Source organism: Equus przewalskii, chromosome 24 (genome assembly GCF_037783145.1).
Source record: "Equus przewalskii isolate Varuska chromosome 24, EquPr2, whole genome shotgun sequence".
Taxonomy (NCBI): domain Eukaryota; kingdom Metazoa; phylum Chordata; class Mammalia; order Perissodactyla; family Equidae; genus Equus; species Equus przewalskii.
Window position 1 is genome coordinate 17,185,191 of NC_091854.1, and position 21,862 is coordinate 17,207,052.

The following is a 21,862-nucleotide window of genomic DNA, read 5'->3' on the forward strand; positions in this document are numbered from 1 at the left end:
TAATACCGATTGGTCATGGATGGGCAGGAAATCTCACTAGGGATCTAACGGCACAATGGAGTTTATTAAGTCCATTTTGCTCGAGTCCAGCTCTCCCAGCATGCAAGTGTATGGAACTTTAATTTCAAAGTCAGCTAAAACTGGCTAAGGTAACTTATATTCATTAGCTCAACTCTGACTGAAGCGCTGTGAAATCTCTTGGTTAGTGCTTTTTGCCTCTCGATAACAGCAGCGGCATTTATTTTTACTCTTTATTTTTCTCCCCTTCTTTTTAAAAAGGGGAAAGAGACTTAGTGGGATGCTAGTTGTTTTAAATTCTTAATTGGTCCATGTTCTTTTTCAGCTGCTTATTCTTTTCGAACTTGGTTCTATTAAGTGACTAAACATCCACCAGAAAGATATTGTGCAGCAGTGCCCCCTCTCAAAGCCGTGGCCGCGTGTGTTACCGAAAAGCAGCTATGATGTGTGGATACAGCATGGACCATAAAGTATCGTAGACTCAGGTCACAGAAAAGGGACGAAGTTCAGCAGTCTTAGTGTCCACATTATGCAGAACACCAACTTTCTTCTCATCTTTTATTTTTTTTAACTGAAGCTTATTTGCTTTCTGCGAGGCGGCAGCTGCCGGAGGCTGGTGTGAAGGAAGAAGAGGACGGTCCTAACGTTAAAGAACAAACAGTAATTACCTTGTAGGAATCTCTAGAGTGATTGATTACCTCTCCAGTTTATAAGAACAGGCCTGGGAATATACAATAATTGATTTCTATTACTTATGTGTGTTTTCCTTTTAACTTTCCGAAGAAGCAACATAGTTTAATTGACGTTAATTTCAGATTGCCTATTTTTACGACTTCTGGAGTTGGCAAGGAATTGAACAGAGTTGCTGGCCCCATGAGCCAGATTATCAATTGAAAGTAGGGAGATAGGGGGGGTGTGTGTGTGTGTGTGTCTGTGTGCACGCGAGATCATATGTTATATGTCATCACATCCCCTGCACTTATTACTGGGTTGCTTTTGTCTTTTAATGTAGGCTGTTCTTAGGTTTAGATTGGGTTAGAGGAATTCCAGGGTTTATCAGAATGAGCAGAGGCTTTAGCAAGGTCTGGCATAGGCACAATGAGGGGAAACCTCTTCAAGGCAAGCCTGACAGATGTGTGGGACAGTCCCTCGGGCAGGGTCAAGCTGGGTATCACTGGACATCAGATTGTGCTGTCCGTGCTGTGGTGCCCTGCGTCGGGTCTTATTCCTGTGAACTTGCAGGGAACTGAATTTCTTTAACCTACACCATCAATTTATACTTCGACATTGTGAAAACCAGACATGATTTAGAATAACTGTATGCCTTTTGCTGGTTGGGAAATTGAGGCATGGATTGCTGCATAATGCATCCACGAGAAAAGGAATCAAATTATAACCAGACCCTTGTACTTGACGATGCTGACAGTGACTTGGGCTAGATAATATTTTGCCGTTAGATAAAGTAGAGAGTATGGTATTCTCTGAACATCGTGTCTCCTGGCTTCCCACAGATTACTTTTGGAATGCTTCTCTGACACTTTACACCTTTTTGTACACTATATATTCCTACACATATGTGTATAGTAACTTTTCACATCAAGTTATAAATATTGGTTACTTGACCTTTCTCCTCCTGTATGAAAATGACTGTTCCCTTTCCAAATTTTTATTTCCATTGTTAAGCCAGTGTTGGGCACATTTTAGATGTCTGAAAACGTGTGTTAGGAGTCTCTAATGACTGATACCTGAAGGATTGATTATCTCATTCAGGCAGATGCTGAGATGTCCATTTTTCTTTGTTTGGACAAAAGTGATTCGGATACTCTCTACTCTTTGGTATATAAACAAAGCAATATTACGTAATAACAAAAGAGCACAGTTAAGCAATGCCTACAACACTTCTCTGATTTCAATGATACAAAGGCACTGCAGATGTTGACATAGAGATATAAAACTCCCTAGGAGCTGGTGCACCAATATTTGGGGGACCTAGAAAACTTTTTTAGTTTTTAATATTACTGTGAACTATGATCCATTAACGAAAAATCTACCAGAGTAGCAAGAATCATGTTATTAGCATCTGCAGCTTAAAAGACTTAGGATTTTTCTGGAGAACTTTTTTTTCCCTCCTTCTAAACATGGAGCAAAGTTAATTATTTTAATGCAACAGATATACAAAATATGAGTCAGTTTCTGTTATTTATACATTGTCTTATAGAAATAAAATCACATGCCAAACATCCAAAATATGAATTAATTTCTGATATCTACTTTATACACGTCCCTAAAAATCATACTGAAGCATTTTCAAAATTCAAATCTAAAGACACCAGCTAAGTAAATTCTCAATGAGTTGACACTGGTGAATAGCTTTCTGTTGAAAGAATTATTGCTTTTATGTTGTGTAAAATATTTGTAACCCTAGGAAATCAGATTGTAGTATTTGAAGCTGTCACCTTAATCGTGAATGATTTCACAAACAATACAGTGGATTTAAACAATGTAGCTGAAATATGTGAACACAGACATCAGGGTATCACTAGGACAATGGCACCAATAGCATGAGTGACACTTGATGGTGGGACAGTGGGCGACTGGTACTTAGTGGTCTTGTGCTTTGTCAAGTATTCCTTTTTCTTTTCTTTTCTCTCCCTGGTGGCTATTTGTCATTCTTGGAAGACTACAGACTTCCCTTCCCCTGGATCTTTTTGAACTCTGCTGTCTTTGAGCATCATGGATATTGAAAAAGAAACTATTTACTAGGCAGTAATTATATGCCACCCCTCGTGTAAAGGTAAGTGATAATGAGGCAGCCCTGTCAAAGGGAAAAAAGAGCGGCTTTTAAAACTTAGAGCCATACAAAATGCCTTATAGACTTGTTCTGGAGTAACTGTATCCATTAACCACGCTAAAAGCTCTGACTCAGATGGGTACTGCACACAGCATGTCTACAGTGTTTTATTATCAAGTCCATTATGATGAGTTCTTGTCCTAGACAAAGGGAGAACAGAAAAAGAATTCAGGCTGACAAATTAGACTTGAAATCAGTTTCATTTACATAATGACTGGAAGTTCATTAATAACAGAGTTTTAATTATTCATGCTCTTGTTTCACTAGATACAGCAGTTTTCCCCCTGCTGTGCGGGATGTCTGGATTAGCTAAAATGAACCTTAGCAAAGGATCGGCTGCCCAGAGACTCAGATGCTTTTCTATTTTCACACCACTAGAGATGGGGGTGGGGTGGGGTGGGGGTGAATGGAGTGTGTGTACAAATTGGGGCTGGGTAATGAGGAGAGGTGGGGAGTCGAAGAGGAAGGCATTGAATAGAGAGAAAGAAAGCCAGCTAGCAGGATTCTTTGGGGTTTACAATACGTGTTTGCGAAAAGGAAAAGAAGGAAAAAAATGCAACTTTGTACATTTGTGCTTGATGGGAACTTCCATCTGAGATGATAACACTTGAAATATCCATCATGTCAAGGTTTCCTGATGGGACATGCTACTAATATGATTGTGTGTGTGTATGTGTGTGAGATTCTTTTCCTTTGGCTATAGGAGCACTAATAGGGTTTATTTTGGTCTGCTTGCATTTTGAAAAAAAAGAAAGAAAGAGAGAAGGAAAGAAGAAAAACTTTTTTTCCCTTCTACATTATCTGGATAAATCTGAGAAATAGGCTTAAAGTCGGCTTCAATACAGATTTCTTTAATGAGAGCGGCGGTGATGCTTTCATTCTTCCCAGTAATAAATAAGGACACTAAGGATAATTTCCTGCAAAGAACTTGAACTGTTTTCCCATACATCAATCTCCTGGTCCAGCCTCAGCACCATCTCATGCAGGAAGGAGTCCAGGGCTGACTGGGCAGCGGTTATTGCATTTCTGGTTCATTCACTGTCTATATAGTTTACTAATTTAGGTAACTACCTCACAAAAAAGAGAATGCATGACAAATAAAAACAAGACTCAATTGTTGCCGACACCTCTAGAGTCCAGAGAGATGGGGCAAGACGCCAGAGGAGAAGCTCTCCTCATTCAGAAATCAGGTGACAGCTGTAGGTTTGGGTGTCCAGGGCTGTCATTGGAGTAGCTTTGGAACAAAAGTTCTCAGTTTGGAGAACCATCATTTACAACAAACAGTAGAAATGTTTTGAAGAAAAACAAATTTTAGGAAGAAGAAATGACATTTAACAAGAGCTGAGTACCAAACGGTTTGTCTACATTCTCCGGCTTGATTTAAACTTCACAAAAATTATTATATCCATTTTACAGAGGAGGGAATTGAGCCCCAGAGAGACCAAAGCGGGCAGCTAGTCAAGGAGGGGTCAGAGGTCAATCCATGTCTGTCTGATACCAACTCTTCCCCTGCTACACACACATTAGAAGACAGTGATCATTCATATTTTTTACACAAAGCTTATACAACTTGTTTTATTTTTAATGTTAATTTTATTTACCCTCCCACCGATAAACGATTTTCTACAAAATAAATAGAACGGCCTGCTTTTTCAGGATATGGATAGCCTCCTTAGATCTTGACTAACTGGAAAGTCATACAAGCCAAATATTTAAACAGTTAATAATACAGGAGCAAGGTGCTAATATGAACAAGGCCTTTTTCTAGTAACAGAATAATTGAGTAAGAATTAGACAGACTGTCCTACCTGATAACTTTACGTCAAATGCCTCATTTGTAGATGACATAGGAAAAAAATTAATCACCAGAGGCTGCCATCGCTCATTACTTTAAGCTTACTTCTAAGTGGGCATTTTGTGAAGGGCATGTAGGCTAGGAAAGCTAACTTTGCCTTTCTTTCTTTCTCTCTTTGTCTCTGTCTCTCTTTCCTCCCTTCTTCCTTCTTTTCTTTTTTGTAGGGCTATCAACTATTCATTTCTGCTTTGAAGAATTCATGTTTACTGGCTAGTTTTAAGTTTTATTTCATTCCTTCATTCCTGGGCTGGTCCCTTCCCAAACCCTGTTTTATAAAGCTTTATTTTTTTATTTAGTTATTTTTTTGGTGAGGAAGAGTGGCCCTGAGCTAACATCTGTGCCAATCTTCCTCTATTTTTTAGTATGTGGGATGCTGCCACAGCATGGCTTGACGAGCGGTGTATAGGTCTGCACCCAGGACCGGAACTGGTGAACCTGGGGTAGCCAAAGTGGAGCACAGGAACTTAACCACTATGCCGCTGGGCCGGCCCTAAAGCTATTTTTATACGGGACATTTTGAATGATTAATTACTGCTTCAGAGGGATCAGAAGCTCTCAACACATTTACAACATTTTATCTTTTTATCTCTCTGAAGTATATATAGAGATATTAAAGTACAAAGAGGTTACATCACATGCCTAAGGGAAATAAGCGTTTTGAAAAGATAAAACAAGATCCGTTCCTAGTGAGCTACCCCAAGCAACACATTAGATTTTGGTGTAAATTGCAAGAAATGGACAGTTAGCACCATGTAAAAGTCAGAATCAGTACAGGCGGCTGGGATGTTATTGACATTCTGTGACATCTGAGATGGCACTTTCTCAAAATTGCCTTAGTCCATCTAAAAATTAAGAGGGATACTCTTCTTCCAAACCTTTGAGCAAGAATTACAACAAAAATCCAATGTTTGGGGAAAAGATAATGAAAACAAAACCTTTTAAAAGACTAAGATAAACTAATTTTTCAAAAAATCTTTAACTGCTCAATGGGTGATATGTTTGTTCTCCTTTAAAAACATATTTTGTTGTATTTTCTGGGCTCCTTTACTCCTTTAAAAACTTATAAATATTGCCAAAGGATGAAGAAAACAATGGAAGGCTGTATGGGGAGGAGGAAGAGATAGGTGGGACATCTGGATGCGTTCGGTCTGGCAGCTTGCTCCCTGTCCCAGTGGGTGGATGCTGCCCTGGGCGAGCAGGAGGCTCTGCTGGTGCTGATATTTGATTTCCAGGTGCAAGTATTGGCTCATCTAAATCCTGACCATATGCTGTCATACATCTGCATAAGGACTGCTGTTTCCTTTTCAACAGGACATAAGCGTACACCTGACTGAGGCACGTAAGATAGCTGGTCCTGAGGCAGCGAAGCCTCTGGCAATGTTGCAGGAAGATTTAGGCTGTGGAAATGTTCCTTAGAGCTTGTGTCCTGACATGTCTTTTGCCTGGTTAGAAGTGGCAGTCTGAGGCAAGTTGGTAGGAGCCAGGAGATCAAAAATTTCTAGTCCTGTTTCTGACCATTTGGTTCATTGTTTATGAGTAAAAGGGGTAGCTCTTTAAACCCCTAAAGGCATACCCAATCCACTGGGGGGAGACATGTTAAGCACACAAAATTCTGCTGGGTAAGTTTCAGTCATGCAAGATGAATACATTCTAAAGATCTACTGTGCAACACTGTGCCTATAGTCAGCCATACTTTACTGTACACTTAAAAATATGTTAAGAGGGGGCTAGCCTGTTGGTGTAGTGGTTAAGTTCATGTGCTCCACTTCAGCGGCTCGGTGTTCATAGGTTTGGATCCTGGGTGTGGACCTAGCGCTGCTCATCAAGCCATGCTGTGGAGGCATTCCACATAAAATAGAGGTAGTTTGGGACAGATGTTAGCTCGGTGACAATCTTCCTCAAGCAAAAAGAGGAACATAGGCAACAGATGTTAGCTCAGACCCCATCTTCCTCACACACAAACACAAAATATGTTAAGAGGCTAGATATCATGTTAAATGTTCTCACCAGAATAAATCAAACAAAATCAAACAAAAACATTTACTAATCATGGGCAAACCACTATTTTGAAGGACATTGCTATTTGTCAACTAGAACAGAAAGTCTATGTGGAATTACCATTGATTTTGTGCATTTGGGCAACATTGGTTTATTTGTCTGATTTTCAGTTTTCTCATCTGTAAAATGAAGATGATATTTCTCATGTTGGGTCTTTGTAAGACTTCAAGATAATGCAAGTGAAAGCATCATAGTTGCTTAAAACATGGTGATTATTCTTATTATTTAGGATGATTTAGGACTGAAAGTTAGGATGCTAGTTTTGTCAACTGGGCATCCAATTTATAAGTTGAAATTATATAAATTCCACAGGGGCAAACTGAAAGGCATATGTCATTTGCTCTCAAGAATGGGATCAATAATGATGCAAAGGTGGCTCCCGCTGTGGAATGATGTGGGGCCTCCATTTGGAGAGTGTAACAGGGACAGAGCTGTGATCAAAAGGAGAAAGCCCTGAAAAGGGAAGGCTTTGAAAATGTCAAACTTTCATATTTCGTCTCTGGGCCATTCTATATACAAACCTGATATTTAAAAAAAAAAATTCGTTTGGCTGGAAATCTCTGTTAACTCTCACTTTTGTAGTTTTTACAATTATTAGAGAGGAATTTAATAAAAAGGCAACATTTAAAAAATGTATTTTTGTTAGTGGCATTTTACTATATTCCAATCCTTTGATTAGTGGTCAATAATCAAATACTGTTAATAGTATTATTGTACTAATAAGTAAAGCAATTTCCTGACAATGGTAAAGAATAGATAATGTTAAACAGAAGGGAAAACTATGTTCAGAAACAATAAGCTGGTTAGTACTGAATGTCTAACTTTTTTTCTACTATATTAAGGATAGAGACCTACATTTTTTTTTGGTAGCATTTTGAAGTTTTTAAAAATAGAAAATTAAAAATTAATGTTCATATTTCATATTAACTTACTATGGAGAAGTATTTTTCCTATATTTAGGACCACAAACACTTTTAATAGTTTCTGTTATACTGCAGAAAAAAGGTAAAGGTTAAGGAGAAAAGAAATTTCGCAGCTCTTGGAAAACCATCCTCACTGAATTTTGTTGCATCTGAATTTGGCAGAATTTTTGTTCCCTTTCATGTCATAGTCTGTCTTTTCTTGTAACACATGGAAAGTGAATTTAGCACCCCAATGGGAGATTCCTTGGATTGTTTATTAACATGTCCAAAGGATAAATAAAATTTGAATCAAATTTACAATTTTGTGCTTTGGGTTTCAGTTCAGGTAATAACACAATAAGGGAAAGAGGAAGGGAGAAAAGACTGGAAGTGAAGCAGAGGGAAAGTGGTAGAAACTTACAAAAAGACCCAAAGCTGGCAAAGAAGGAAAGCAGAGGAAGAAAGCGACGGAGGAAGAAAATAAAAGGCAAAAGGCAGAGGCAGGGAAGTGGGGTGACGAATTCTTTGAGAAACTGTAAAATCAGGGACTGTTTTGTGGGAGGGCAGCTGGAAAGGCAGATAGACCATGATGAAATGAAAACATCTCTAATGAAACCACTTGAAGATGTTTTGCTCTCCTAGTTTGACAGCTGTAGCCTGTTTAGCAAAGAGGCTATCATAAACGTACAAACTGAATTTCATCAAGAAATGAGTATTTACAGACCAGACACATGACTAAATTCCGTGAAGCAAATAATTATACAAAAGGAATAATGACTTGAGTAGAAAAACAATTTATATAATGGGAGTGTTTGTCGTTTCTTTAAATGTCATATCCTAGGTAAATTATTTGAAATTCACACATATTGTAAATGAAACACTTTGAAGATATTCACAGCAATAAATTCTAATAGTGTATTCATTCTTAAGTTAACTACATAGAACTTTACATATTTATTATTTTGTTTATGAGATTATTACATCTCATTTTTAAAATGGGAAACTTTGAAATTTGCAACTATAATTTCTGATGATTTAAAAATTATTTGAATCCCAAGATTCAAATACCTAAATGCTAAACATCAAAATCCTACCGCAACCTTTATAATATCTGACTATGGCATCTATCCTTGATTCATCCCTTTGTCTTTCCACTCTTTCTAAAGTCTTCACTCCGACTTTAAATGTCTTAAATATTCCAGATTCCCCTCAGCACTTGATGCTACATCTATATTGCTTAACTAGCAAATATGTTTAGCTTTTTGCTCTAAATTCTGTCAAAAATCCAGAATACATGCAATTTTTTTATGGCTGCCTTTTTCTATCATCTTTTAAATGACTTCATCTCCTACAGGGAGGGGAAAAAACCACACAGCTTCCTCCTTTATGGTCCTCTAATAGGAAGCGTGCCTTTGGGGTGCATGGATAATATGTCCAATACTCAGCATTGCACACATTGCCACGTTTTATTCTCATGAGAAAGAGACTTTAGCTGTTGCCGTTTTTCAGGGAAGCAGCAATCTACCAAGCGCCACACAGCACAATGCTGGAGATGGAATAGAATTCTGGTTTGGCCAATTCCAAAGCCCACGTCCTTGTGCCCTTTTGTTAGTTGTTAAATATACCTCAGTCTCCTCTCCACCTTCCACCCATAGGTTGCCGAATGTAAGGTTCCCTAGGGCAGGTACCATCTGTGCTTTGAAACAGTGGCAGGCACAGAGCAGGTTCACAAAATATTTTGGGAGAGACTACAGTAAATCCAAGTTTCAGTGTTTCCAAGTTACCCTTAAGCTTTGCAGAAAGCACTGCTTCTCCCTTTGGTTACATTTCCTAATGCAGATCTGGATGCTCCCTGACTGGGGTGCTAGAAAGAAGGAAGTAGAATGTCATATGCCAAGTTCTATACTGGGCCTCCAGACTTGCTGGCCCCACACCAACAGTGCAAAATTTGTTGTTTAAAGTCACTCACACAAACAGGGTGCTCACTCTGAGCTTCTGTAGAGGAATCTCTTCGATTGTCAGACTGGGAAATTATCAAACCCAAGGGTGGCTTGTGCTTTAGAATTATGGGGCCTTTTTAACGACAGTTACGTTTCTAAAACATATAGGCAAACCTGGCTCAGTGGAGCCAGAGGAAAGGGAAAGCAAGGAGCGCTCCAGGTAGGGAGGCCGCAGATGAAAGGATTGCTGTTAATTTCTGAATGTTTCTTAAGTGACATTTTCAAGTTCGTAGTCCATTTATTGCCATGTTCTTGCATGCTCTCACCAGGTGTTTTCAACGAAGCACTAAATGCCCCTCCTCAGCTCCAAGAGGAAATGTTCAGGTAGGTTTAATGCCGAAGATTAAGACTGCATTAAGATTAAGTCTGAAATGTTCTGCTACCAATTAGCCCTCTAGTATTTCTGTAAGCCTTGAATTTTTGATGCGATCAATGACACCAGTGGAGCCATCTTCTGTGGAGTGGTTATTAAAGATATAAAAATCAATACAAAGATGATACTTGGAAATCTATATCACAAGATAATGAATCACCATGAGAGCCGGCTAAGAAGAATGTCAGCAAACCAAACAGAAGGTTTGTGCATAACAAAGTGTTTCATGCCAGTAGAATTTAAGCTAAATTTTGCATGAGACAGAAGTCTTCAGGCTACACTTATGATATATTTGCATGACAAGGTTTTAATAAGATGAAGACACAAGCCCAACCCGTCAAAGGGCTCCTAGTGCATTCAGGAAAAAAAAAGAAGAGTGGGGATTGAGACGTTCACCACTGAGCCAATAATGGCATGATTTAACTCTGACTAAGACAAAATAGCATCAAAACTTTCTCTGTCAGTAATCCTCATTCAATTTCTTTTAAATGAAACATTATTTGCCTGCACCTTGAGTCCGTAAGTACTGATTGTTATTGGAGCTGTGTACTGGAGCTTCACAGAATAGTCCAAATTTAATTTGAACTGGGGATTGATTTCGTTTCCTTCAAAGGAAGATTTTTTTTGCCTTCCAAAATTGAGCTGTGCATGACTTTGCAAGTTCATTTTGGTTTTCTCCTTGACACGATTGTAAGTGACAGGAGAACGTTTATGTGTTTTGTCCTTAAGGACATCACGACGTTGCTAATCATGCCACAAATGACTCGGAGCTATTCTTTGGCTTTAGTGATATGGATTCCCTGTGATTTCAAATCATTCGCTACCAGAAAAAGCAAAAATAAGCAAGCCAGCCACAGTCACCAGTCCACTAAAACCTTGTATATTTAAGAGATATAGAGTTTTATGCTTGGGATTTCCCAATTTACAACTACATAAATAAAGTTTTATAGACAGGATTAAGTGAGGGTGTGTTTTTGTGTACATTGGGTGGTGCAAAAGTCATAAATGTTTCTACTTCCTTCTCTTTCTAGGCACATGCATGAGTCCCTTCTTGGAACTCTTAAGTGGCAGCTGTTATGGAGGGACATGCTCATAACCACTGCACATCAAGTCCTTAGCAGCAAGCCTGGCTCTTCATTAATCAGTAAACTTACTGACTTAGAGAGAGCTGTCTTTGTTTTCCTTGGAGTTTTTTATCTACTTCTCATCTTGGCGCCAACACAATTTCCAGAAAATGCAACGATGATTAGTTTATGCTATTGCATACTAAGTTTGGTTTTCTCTGTGTTTTCATTGCCTGTTTCAAAGGTTGACTTAATCAGCTGTGAGTTGTTACGGAGTCAGTCAGGGTGGAATTCCCACAGATTTTTTTTTTCTCCCAACGTATCATAGAACAAGAAGAGAGCTAGACACACCTTGTGTAGTTTTAACAAGTCTTTGCAGTTTTGACTTAATTTGTTTCCCTCCCCTTTACCCCCTGAGGGTCCCAAAGCAAATGAACCATTCAGTAGCATAAAACAAGGGGAATTAGTTTAGACTTCAATAAAACACAGACCTCTTGCTGGCAGCATCCGCCCTGATGTAGAGTGTCTGCAGTTTAAAATATTGTGGTGTCTTGATTGTCCTGACACCTTGCGATTTTCCTCTTGAACCCCCATTGCCTGGGAAACCTCAACACGCACAGCTGTTCATTTCTCAGGCTCTCCCTCAGTGGTGCTGATATTTCAGCTCCTTTATCTCTGTCTATAAAATCTACACTACAGATCCACGAATATACTTTGCAGTTTCCAGAGTTCCAGACTCAGGGTTAAACTTGGAGAGTTTCTGATATTTCTTTTAGGTGGTGTGACAAAGAAAAATAAGGTGCGAGGAAGGCTATTCTCATAGGCCAGAGGTTCATAGGTAGTATTTAAGGAAACATTTTTGTAGAAAGAAAGCTTTTTAATCTCATCCAAGCTAGGAAATCCTTTAGCCTTCATAAGTCAGTAGTCCTTGGTTTTCATGAATTCAGGGAACTGGGTGAATCCAAATCTTAGAGGGTCTAATTTTAGGAGGAAAAAAGCAGGAAAAAATGTACATTAAGGCAGGGAGAGTTTAAACTAAAACATAAGCAAATGTGTTAGGGAAAAAAAAATAGACTAGAAAGAGATACAACAAAATGTTGACAATGCTTTTCTCAGGGGGTTGGCATGAAACAATGGCTTTTTTCTTCCTTCCATGTTTTAATATTTATCTGTTTTCTACAATAGCATCTCTACTCTGAGCAGAAAAAATAGATCAATGAAAAGTACAAGCTAATGGTTGAAATTACTGTTAGATACAAAATGAATACATTTTACCACTGGTAATGCCTTTGGCTATAGAGGAAGGATGATTTCAATAGAAGGATTACAATGTTTTACATATAATTAATTGGGAAATCTTTGGGCAAAATCAGAGCTACAAATCCTGGAAGCCTCAATGAAGATCTGATGGACACGAGGAAGAAGAGGTAAGATCAATGGAAGATCTTCCAGACAGTGAGAATAGTCTTAGAGAGTGTGTAAGAAGATGAAGAATGTGAAAACAAGGCAAAGGGAGCCTTATACGAAAGTGACTAATAAATGAGGAGATATTACGAAGTAAACTGGCCTTGAATCTGCAAGTAAAGAGCCATGACAGGATTCTCCATTTTGAATGTCAAAATTAAGAAACTCCTTTGGGAAATAAGTTTACGGAAGGAACAAAATCAACCTTAGAGTCAGATTGATTTCTACTTTGGGAGGTGGCTCTAAGTCATTAGCTTTGGGTCTGTTTTATTAACACTATAGCTTTCCCTTTACTTCCAAGAAAAAGCACATACAATGCTTTTACTCTTCATAATTCACTTGCTTAGTCATATATTCATTGATTTTTCTGAATCTGTAGCCTATCTGCTTGCAAAACATTCATTGACTTCATGGGACTAAATAATAAGTTTTGGTTGATGTTAATGTACATACATGCAATAAAGCTGTCAAATCAGTCATCTTCCTGGTGTACCTGAGTATATAAGACGAGCATCATTAGACAGTGAGGCAGCACTGTCTGAAAGGTAATGTACATAATGGCAAGAGCATGGCCTTTGACCTCGGGAAGACATGGGTTCAAATCCTGGTTCTGCCACTTGCTACTTGTAAAATTTGATCAAATTCAATTTTTGAGGTTCACTTCTTTATCTTTAAACTGGGGACAATAGCTCCTTCCTAATATAAATTTTGTGAGGATTAAATGAGATGTACAGAAATTAAACCATATAACTGAATGCCAGGCATACAATAAACTCACAAATGGTAGCTATGATTATCATTGTCATCAGCATACTTACAGTTTACTTTCACAACACAGTGCAACTTAGAGTTTCAAGAACAATATGTAATTTTGGTTTTCTTTGCATGAGTGAAGTGTTGGATTATTAATATGAGAAGGATCTCATTTTTTCCTTAGATGGCAAATGGTTCATTCCTAGAATGAGGAATAAAATGGACTCATCTTCTACATTCTCAAGTCTTTATCTGTCAAGGTCCATGATTCTAGCTTTCTCTTTCTCAATTGTTTCACTTTGGGACTGGTCAGAAATGCAAAGAAAGCAGCTGTTGGGCCAGCGGGGAGAAGTAAGGAGACTGAGTCCTCAGGGAGAGAATGATTATGCTTGACGTGCCTCAGAGAGTCTGGGTTTCTATTTCAGATATATGGGGTTACTCAGTGAGCTTAATACCCAAGCCCAACATTTGGATCTCAAAGATTTGAACTCAGCTTCGAGGATTGAATTCTTTCTACTCATCCCGGAATATTCACTGTTGCATTCTGAGGGGAGAGCCTCATACTTCAGCTAAGCTTTGGATTTTAGTGGGATGTCTATTCATGCTTTTATTGAGCATGGAAGAGCGAAAGGCTTGTTGGCTGGGATTTACCTAGCCTTCATGGTGAATTAACCAGCCCCTTCAACTACTCCTTTGCTTTGCTTTTAGTGGTCAAACAGCTCATTACATAGACCCTGGATAATATAAATCCAGGACCACTGCTTATTTATCCCAGAGAAGAACTAGGCATCCAAACTCCATTCTTAAAACCACATCTTGGATCCCACTTCTTCCACCAGAACTCCGACAAAATTCATATATTAAAATACTGAGATGAGCACATATACATATTTTTTTTCTGATGTTAATATTTATTTTGTTTGTGTTGATATTACCTCTATAAATAAACTTCAGAGAGCAGAGGCCACACTCTACACTCTTTTTATACTTTTTTGTTGTGGAACAGTTTTGGACATATTATAGACCCTCAATAAAATTAGGTAAATGACTTAAAAAAAAATGGTCTCCAAACATCCAGTTGGTGAGACTGAAAAGGAAATTCAGCTCCTACCTTTTGGTGATTTTAAAGGTTCCGGTGCCTTTGAAGAGGATCCATTTTAAACTAACCCTTTCATTCTTGAAATGTTGGGATCAGTAGGGCAAGAGGAGTGGGCGGAAGCGTGTGAGGGAAGATCAGGGGCACAATGTGGATTTGGGGCCTGTTAGAATCTGCGAAACATTTTTGTTGCTTGAAAATTTTTCCTGAAAATCAGCCTTCACTTTTGAGGCTCCTTTATTTACTTCTTCAAATTGTATATCAAAAACTTTACTCCGACAGATGCAAACTCCTCAAGATCATTCAGAAAGTTCAGGTGTAGAATTGGGACTAGAACTCAAAAATGCTATCCCAGTCATGTATCTTTTTAACAATGACACTTTCCTGAAATGGTGGTTACATAGAATAGACATTATCCAGTCATGTTTCTTACATTACCATAGCAATCAAAATTTATTTATACCATAAAGATCCCAGAAAAATTATGCTGGAATATTTTAACATAAAACTATTTAAAATTTCTGGGGTGTTACACTAAAGCATTGTCTTAATAGCTAACATTATTCCTTCTACCATAACTATGACTTGCCTCACTTTCAACATTATAGTGGCATGATATTATTCAATATTATACTAAGACAACAATATTGGTATGATTATTATTCAAGATCATATTAAGATCTATGTTTACTGGATATATTTTGAAAATAGGAAAATCAAAGAAATATTCACACTGAAATTTGAGTAAGAATCGTGCTGGGAAATGTTATCTATTATTTTTATGAAAAATTTTCTCTTCCAAAAAATAACCTATTTTTAATTCCTGTTCCTTAGAAGATATGTCGTTATTTCTATTTTGCCAAATTTTGCCCCTTTCAGTGATTTTAACGCTAAGTATCACTGTTGACTAAATATTACAATACTGTGGTTAATTAAAAAACGATTCTAACTCCAGTTTAGGTCTTATTTGAATTAATAGACTTTAAAGGGCTTAGCAGATAACTCATTAAAACCTTATAATACCAATTTTTGCATTTGGGTTATTAAAATAAAAATATAGCCATAATCACTGATAGCATTTGTAGCAAAGATCTAAATTAAGTAAAATAAACCATGTCCCTACGTGTGTTAAAAGATCATTTTTACATATTTTTATCTTTAAAGTTATCTTTGGAAATAGGACAGTGACCTATTGCATTTTGGAGATGACAAAACTGGGTCAGATAGCAGTTAATGACCAGTCTTGGATTGAACCTACGTGTTCCAGGGTTCTATAAACCGTACCCTGGTGTTATTTTCTTTTCTCTGATCTGTTACCTCCAGTCCTGGAAGGAAATCAGGCGATGGTAGATTTGAGAAATATGCTTTTGCTGACGGAGGAGGGGGAATTCCAAAGACTTGTTCTGATCAACTAGCACAACGGGTTACGCTTCTTAGAAGAGAAGGATGGATGTGAGTGGAAACATGGAGTATCGGCACATCTACTGGAAAGATGAAGTCATTAGCTATATAGAGGCTCATTAAGCTCTAACAGTGATCATAATCATCCATTCGTGATTTGGAAGAACGGTGCTTCCATCCTCCTGAAAGGCTTTTTGTTTTGTAGGTTCCTTTTTATTCTGCTTCCTGAAAGTCTACGCCGGTTGATGTTTGCATGTTTCTGAAATGGCGATGAGCCTTCTAATTGATTCTCCCACTACGCTGTGCACTGAGCTGGCAGGCGCCCCGATTCCAGGTCACTTTACACGTCACACCACCTAGGGTTAGCCAGGGACCCATTCAAAGGGCAGTGGGATGCCAATTATTTTCCTTCCTGACATTTACATGAAAGGTATAATATATCCCCTTTAGGAGAGAGGCTGCTAAAGGGAATTGGGAGTTTGTTTCCCTTAATAATGCCCACAACCACTGAGTTTCTGAACTAAAGGAAAATTGAGAAACTGAAATAAATAAAGTGAGGAAGTAGAATAAAAGAGCTTTAGTTAATCAGTAAATTTAGTGCTTACTAGGTGCCAGGCAATATTTTAAGTGCTTTACATGTACTCATATGTTTACACTCTGCCACAGCTCTTGGAAGTGAGCACTATTATTTCTCCCACTTTGTAGATGAGAACATTCAAGCCCACACTGTCAGAACAAGTAAATGACAGAACCACCATTTGAATTTAGGTTGGCTCTGAAGCCCAGGCTTTTTATCATTTTACTATAGCGATATCAAAGATCCTGTACGAGTCTACCTTAATATAGAATCGCTGGCTTCCAGGAATGCACAACCATTTAACAAGCAGGAAAGCAAATGATGACTGTGATTCAGAGAAATAGGAATACGAGGCCATCCTCTAAATCCCTCTATCCCACACTTCCTCATCTGACACCACCTGTCAATAGGATGCTTTGTACCTCTGTCTACTTCTACAAAGGAATGCATCCTAATAATTTTGGGCTTCTTTCATGAAAATGACAGATCTAATCACTCTTCACTTGACTAAATGATTTTGACGTCCTGGCCTACTCCAGGGCAGGAGGCTCCTAAGACCGTGAGAATACTTTCGTCAGAAACGGAGGTAGGTAGCCAGCTTTAAGCAATATACAACAGATAACCTACCTCTGAAGCGAAGGAACGCACAGATGTAGTTGATCTTCTCTCAGCAATACCTAGCACCATGATTCTACCCTCCATCAAAAGATTACTCGGTATCATAACTTAGAAAGTCGCCAACAGATAAATCAAGGACAAGACATTTACACAATGCTGGAATTCACACTACAGTTGAATCCTTAGGTCTTATTTTGAAATTAATCATTTACCTTATGAATCTATGTAGGCTCCATACTCTTCAGAACTAGTCGTGAGGTCTAGGGTAAGTGGTCTGCGACCTAGAAGGAAGACAAACAAAGTCGTGGTTCAAATTCAGCATGAGAAGAACATCAATAGGATTGAAGATACATCCGCATGTGTGTTAACTACTGTCTTGAGTTAGATTCAAATAATAAAGTCATTTACCAGTTTGGAGGTCCAGAGAGGATAGGATTTAGAGGACACGGAATATCAGCGTTTGTGCTCCTGTGTTTTAAGTATCAGCTCAGACAAAAAACCAAAAGAGTCTAAAATGATTCCTGGAACTGAACAATGTAACTGAACCCAGGAGGGAGGAGCAGGCTGCCACCCACCTGGGGAAACGGGTTAATAAAAAGATCAATTGCACTCTTATCTTGTTAGTCATTAGACAGCCCATTGATGCCACCTGCTTACTTTAAATGTAAAAGTACAGGCCAGCCATTGGAAAGCTGCCACAGCGCTTTGGAACCCCTCTCATTCTGCTCTAGTGATGGGAGGGAAAAGGCCAAACTCTGACCCTTGGAAGTGGAGCATCTGTTCCTCCGGTAAATGCAGATGTGAGGGCAAATCAGAAAGCAAGTCTCTCCCAGAGGGGAAGGGAGGGTGCGGGGTTTCCTCTTCAACAAATACATCAGAATATGAGGAGTTCATAAAGTTAATATTGACGTGAACTCAAGAAATCATTTTAAATGTAAAAAAATAAAATGGCTCAGAGGATTTTCTTTCTTCAGGTATTTATATCCCTCAGATCTGAAGTGACTATACATTAAAAATATAGAGATTATACAAATTTTTTGTTCTCTTTAACGGTCTTTGAGGACCACTGTCTTTTTTACAAGCATTAATTATTTTCCAAAAGCATAAGGAAAGGTTTTCTGTTTTTCTTTAGTATCAGTTTCCAATGAATAAAGGTTCAAAAGAAACGTTATTTCCTAAAGCAAAGCAAGTGCCTGCTCCCCATTGGTAAACAGGGAAGAAACTTTATTTTTTTATATTGGTAATGGTACTAGGATCTTTTTGCTCAGCAGCTATTGGCTACTTTTCTCAGCATCTGCAAATTCCAGCTCTAAATGGCCCTCCCAACTTTTTTCTCACTCCCTATCGACTACACCTGTTGGTGGGGGGACTCCAGACCATCCCACCTTTATAGCAGATGAGTGTCCATTTCTCTTTCAATAAAGTGAATATATTTAATTGACCTTGTATAATTTTGATGGTATGCATATTTATTATTTATTGATTATGACTATTCAAGAAGTTACTATTTATCTGACTACCAAGTAATAGCTTTCTCTCCATGTTGAACATTCCTATTCCAGTCCAAAACATTTTGCAAGCAGCAAGTTGCTTACTTAAGAGAGGAATGGTGAGATGTAGCAGTTAGCTACAGTTTCTCCAAGCAGTCAGATGGTAAAGCCAACTCTGGTCTGTTAATTACTGTTCTGTCTTCTGCTCATTTTAGTCTCTAAAAGTCAAGGTGTTATATGTAGGTTCTGAATACTTAAAATTCATTCCTAACTAATCAGTATGTAGATGGATGGACTTTCCATCAAGGGAGTCTTAGACCTGCAAGGGAAAAGGAATCCCTGTCTCTAGCCTACAACGGACATAGGTTAATCAAGAAAGTTGACCAGGGAATGAGTGCCTATTAAAAAAGTATTACTGGGGGAGCTGGCCCAGTGGCCCAGTGGTTAGGTGCACACGTTCCTCTTCAGCGGCCCGGGGTTCGCCAGTTCGAATCCTGGGTGCGGACATGGCGCCACTTGGCAAGCCATACTGTGGTAGGCATTCCACATATAAAGTAGAGGAAGATGGGCATGGATGTTAGCTCAGGGCCAGTCTTCCTCAGCAAAAAGAGGAGGATTGGCAGCAGATGTTAGCTCAGGGTTAATCTTCCTCAAAAAAAAAAAAAAGTATTATTGGGGCCTACCCCATGGCCGAGTGGTTAAGTTCACGTGCTCTGCTTTGGGGGCCCAGGGTTTCGCCGGTTTGGATCCTGGGTACAGACGTGGCACAGCTCATCAGGCCATGCTCAGGTGGTGTTCTACATAGCAGAACCAGAGGCACTCACAACTAGAATATACAACTATGCACTGTGGGGCTTTTGGGAGAAGAAAAAAAAAAAGATTGGCAACAGATGTTAGCTCAGGGCTAATCTTGGGGGAAAAAAAAAGGTATTATTTAGTAAATTTTTAAGCAATAGAATTCCAGCATGGGCTAAGGATTTATACATTTTGGAGACTAGATTTGTTACTGTTTCTTGAATTTAAAGGGGCTTGTGAATATCACTTATGTCCCTGATTGAAGTACGTTGAGAAGAATACTGTTCTCTTACACACAAAAATTACAGTGAGAGCAAGAGAGCACATTTTTGGAGACCGGAAATTCTTAATTTTTCAACATACTATAAGTTTAACATCAAATGGAGCAGGATAAAAAAAAAGGGGCTTTATAAATACAAAGGCTATGATCAGATTGCTGAATGAGGCTGCAAAACTTGACCTTAAAATGATAGCTGAGGAATGGACATACGTCCTTCTTCTGTATGACCTTGCATCAAAATGACAGTCCTTGGATGAAATCCAAGCAAATCTAATACTGAATTTTGCTCCCTAGCATCATGTTTTATGGTGAGGATTCAGCATAGCTATAGAGTTTCTACAATGAGTAACAATAGAAAATTTGCTAGATAAACTCATCTCCAGGCTTCACGCTTCGCACTGCCCTTGCTTAGATACAGTTCTAGATGGGCATTTCATCTCAGACTATGGTTGAAAATGCTAAAGGAATAAACTAGCACTTAAGGGTTTTTTCTTAAGATCATGGTTAGCTAATAGATGTGAGATTAACATAGAATTGATGGACATTTGATTGTGTAATTTTGTGAAAAAGGGATATTTTCATCTGTAATAAAAAAAACATTTTTGTAGGATGAATTAATGTTGGTTATCAAACTATGCCTTTAAGAGGACAAAGGTAATTGAGTAATTGTTGATATTTGTAGTAGTGAGTATAGCTTTTGAACTGATAGCCAGCTTCTACTTTTATTTATTTGTTTATTTTTTGCTGAGAAAGATTTGCCCTGAGCCAACATCAGTTGTGAATTTTCCTCTTTTTGCTTGAGGAAGATTTGCCCTGAGTTAACATCCATGCCTGTCTTCCTTTATTTTGTGTGTAGGTTGCTGCCACAGCATAGCCACTGACAAGTGGTGCAAGTCCACACCTGGGAACAGAACCCGGGCTGCCGAAGTGGAACATGCCGAACTTAACTGCTAGGCTACAGGTCTGGCCCCCAGACATCTATTTTTTAAATAGAAATTTATGTTTGACAATGCAAGTTTCAAGAAATGTTCACTATTTTCTTGAGAGTTTAGGCACATGGTAAAAGATTCAATGAACACCATATTAGATAATTTAGATTTTACAGAAATAGAATTAATTCCTGTATGTGTCTTTTACAATCAAAACATAGATATTAACTTTGTGAGTAAACCTAACGAGGGCAGCATTAACACAGTGTAGTGAAATGTACAAAATAAGTTATTTTTGCTAAAGTTTGAGAATGTCTTATTCATCAGAATGGAACTTTCTAGTCACCTTTGAATGCTACCCTTACTATGGTTGTTAAAAAAAAACTTCTCTTTTCTTGAAGAGAGTTGCTCTTTGCATAATTTCTTCAAATTTTAAAGTCAGTTTCTTCTGGAAAAATTTCCGAGTTCAAAATAATGGAATCTAAATAAACAAGTCAGATGTTTGAGGAACATTTATTCCTTATGTAGTGGTGGTATCAGTATGCAAAAATGTAAGATCAGGACTTTAAAAACCAATTAAGAAAGAGTATTCTTTAAACTGTAATTCAGGGGAAAAATCCATGAGATTCAAGATAAAATAAGTTCCAAGTAATATGAAAGCAACATTTTAATCATCAAGATGAAAATGAAGAAAGTATAATGATGAATAGTTACTGAGAAAAGAGAATGTAATTCAATATGAAAAAAAGCTCAAGAATGAAAAGAAGCCAGTTTAGACAAAAAGTGCATCCAGTGATAACCTCATCTAGAGAAAAGGGGAAGTGAAATGAATTTAAGTAAAATAGAAGAACATTCCAGTACCATCTATAATGTCTTTTACATCTGAAAAAGAAAAATTTATTTTGAAAAGTTTTGAGGAAGCAGCCTTAATATTTTCATTGTTTGAAGATGTCCATATCTTTTCCCTGACTAGTGCCCTCACGACTGCGCTAGGACGGGAAATTCCTGACTAACTGGGCCTTCTGTTTCAGAGGGAAGTGTAATTGATAAGGAAATCCAGTGCTTTCTCTAATGTCTTGTGTGATGTAGGCTGAGGAGGTTTTTGAAATCATAACCAATATTGTTATTTTCCTAGTTAAAAAACAACTCTTTGAATATTCTAAGTGGCATGGAGCTTTCATAGAAGTAAGTCTGGCCTCTTAATTGGAGCCTCATATCCCAGGATGGGGACATTAGACAGTAGGCAATCAATTGGGAAGGGCTGATGATGTTTGAGCAGTGGAGTGAACTAACCAGAAATCTAATTTAAGTAGACGAAGTGTGTGTACTATAGATCAG

At 38.2% G+C, this 21,862-nt stretch overlaps 1 protein-coding gene across 10 annotated transcripts in view; it reads right to left on the reverse strand.

Annotated features, from left to right (window-relative positions):
• Positions 1–21,862, reverse strand: part of ADGRL2 (adhesion G protein-coupled receptor L2) — a 594,788-nt gene that overhangs the window by 456,806 nt on the left and 116,120 nt on the right. For all 10 annotated transcript variants that reach the window (XM_070592496.1, XM_070592478.1, XM_070592481.1 and 7 more), the window contains one exon: positions 17,243–17,311. The gene's annotated coding sequence lies outside the window, so the exon portion shown is untranslated. The remainder of the gene's footprint in view (positions 1–17,242; positions 17,312–21,862) is intronic.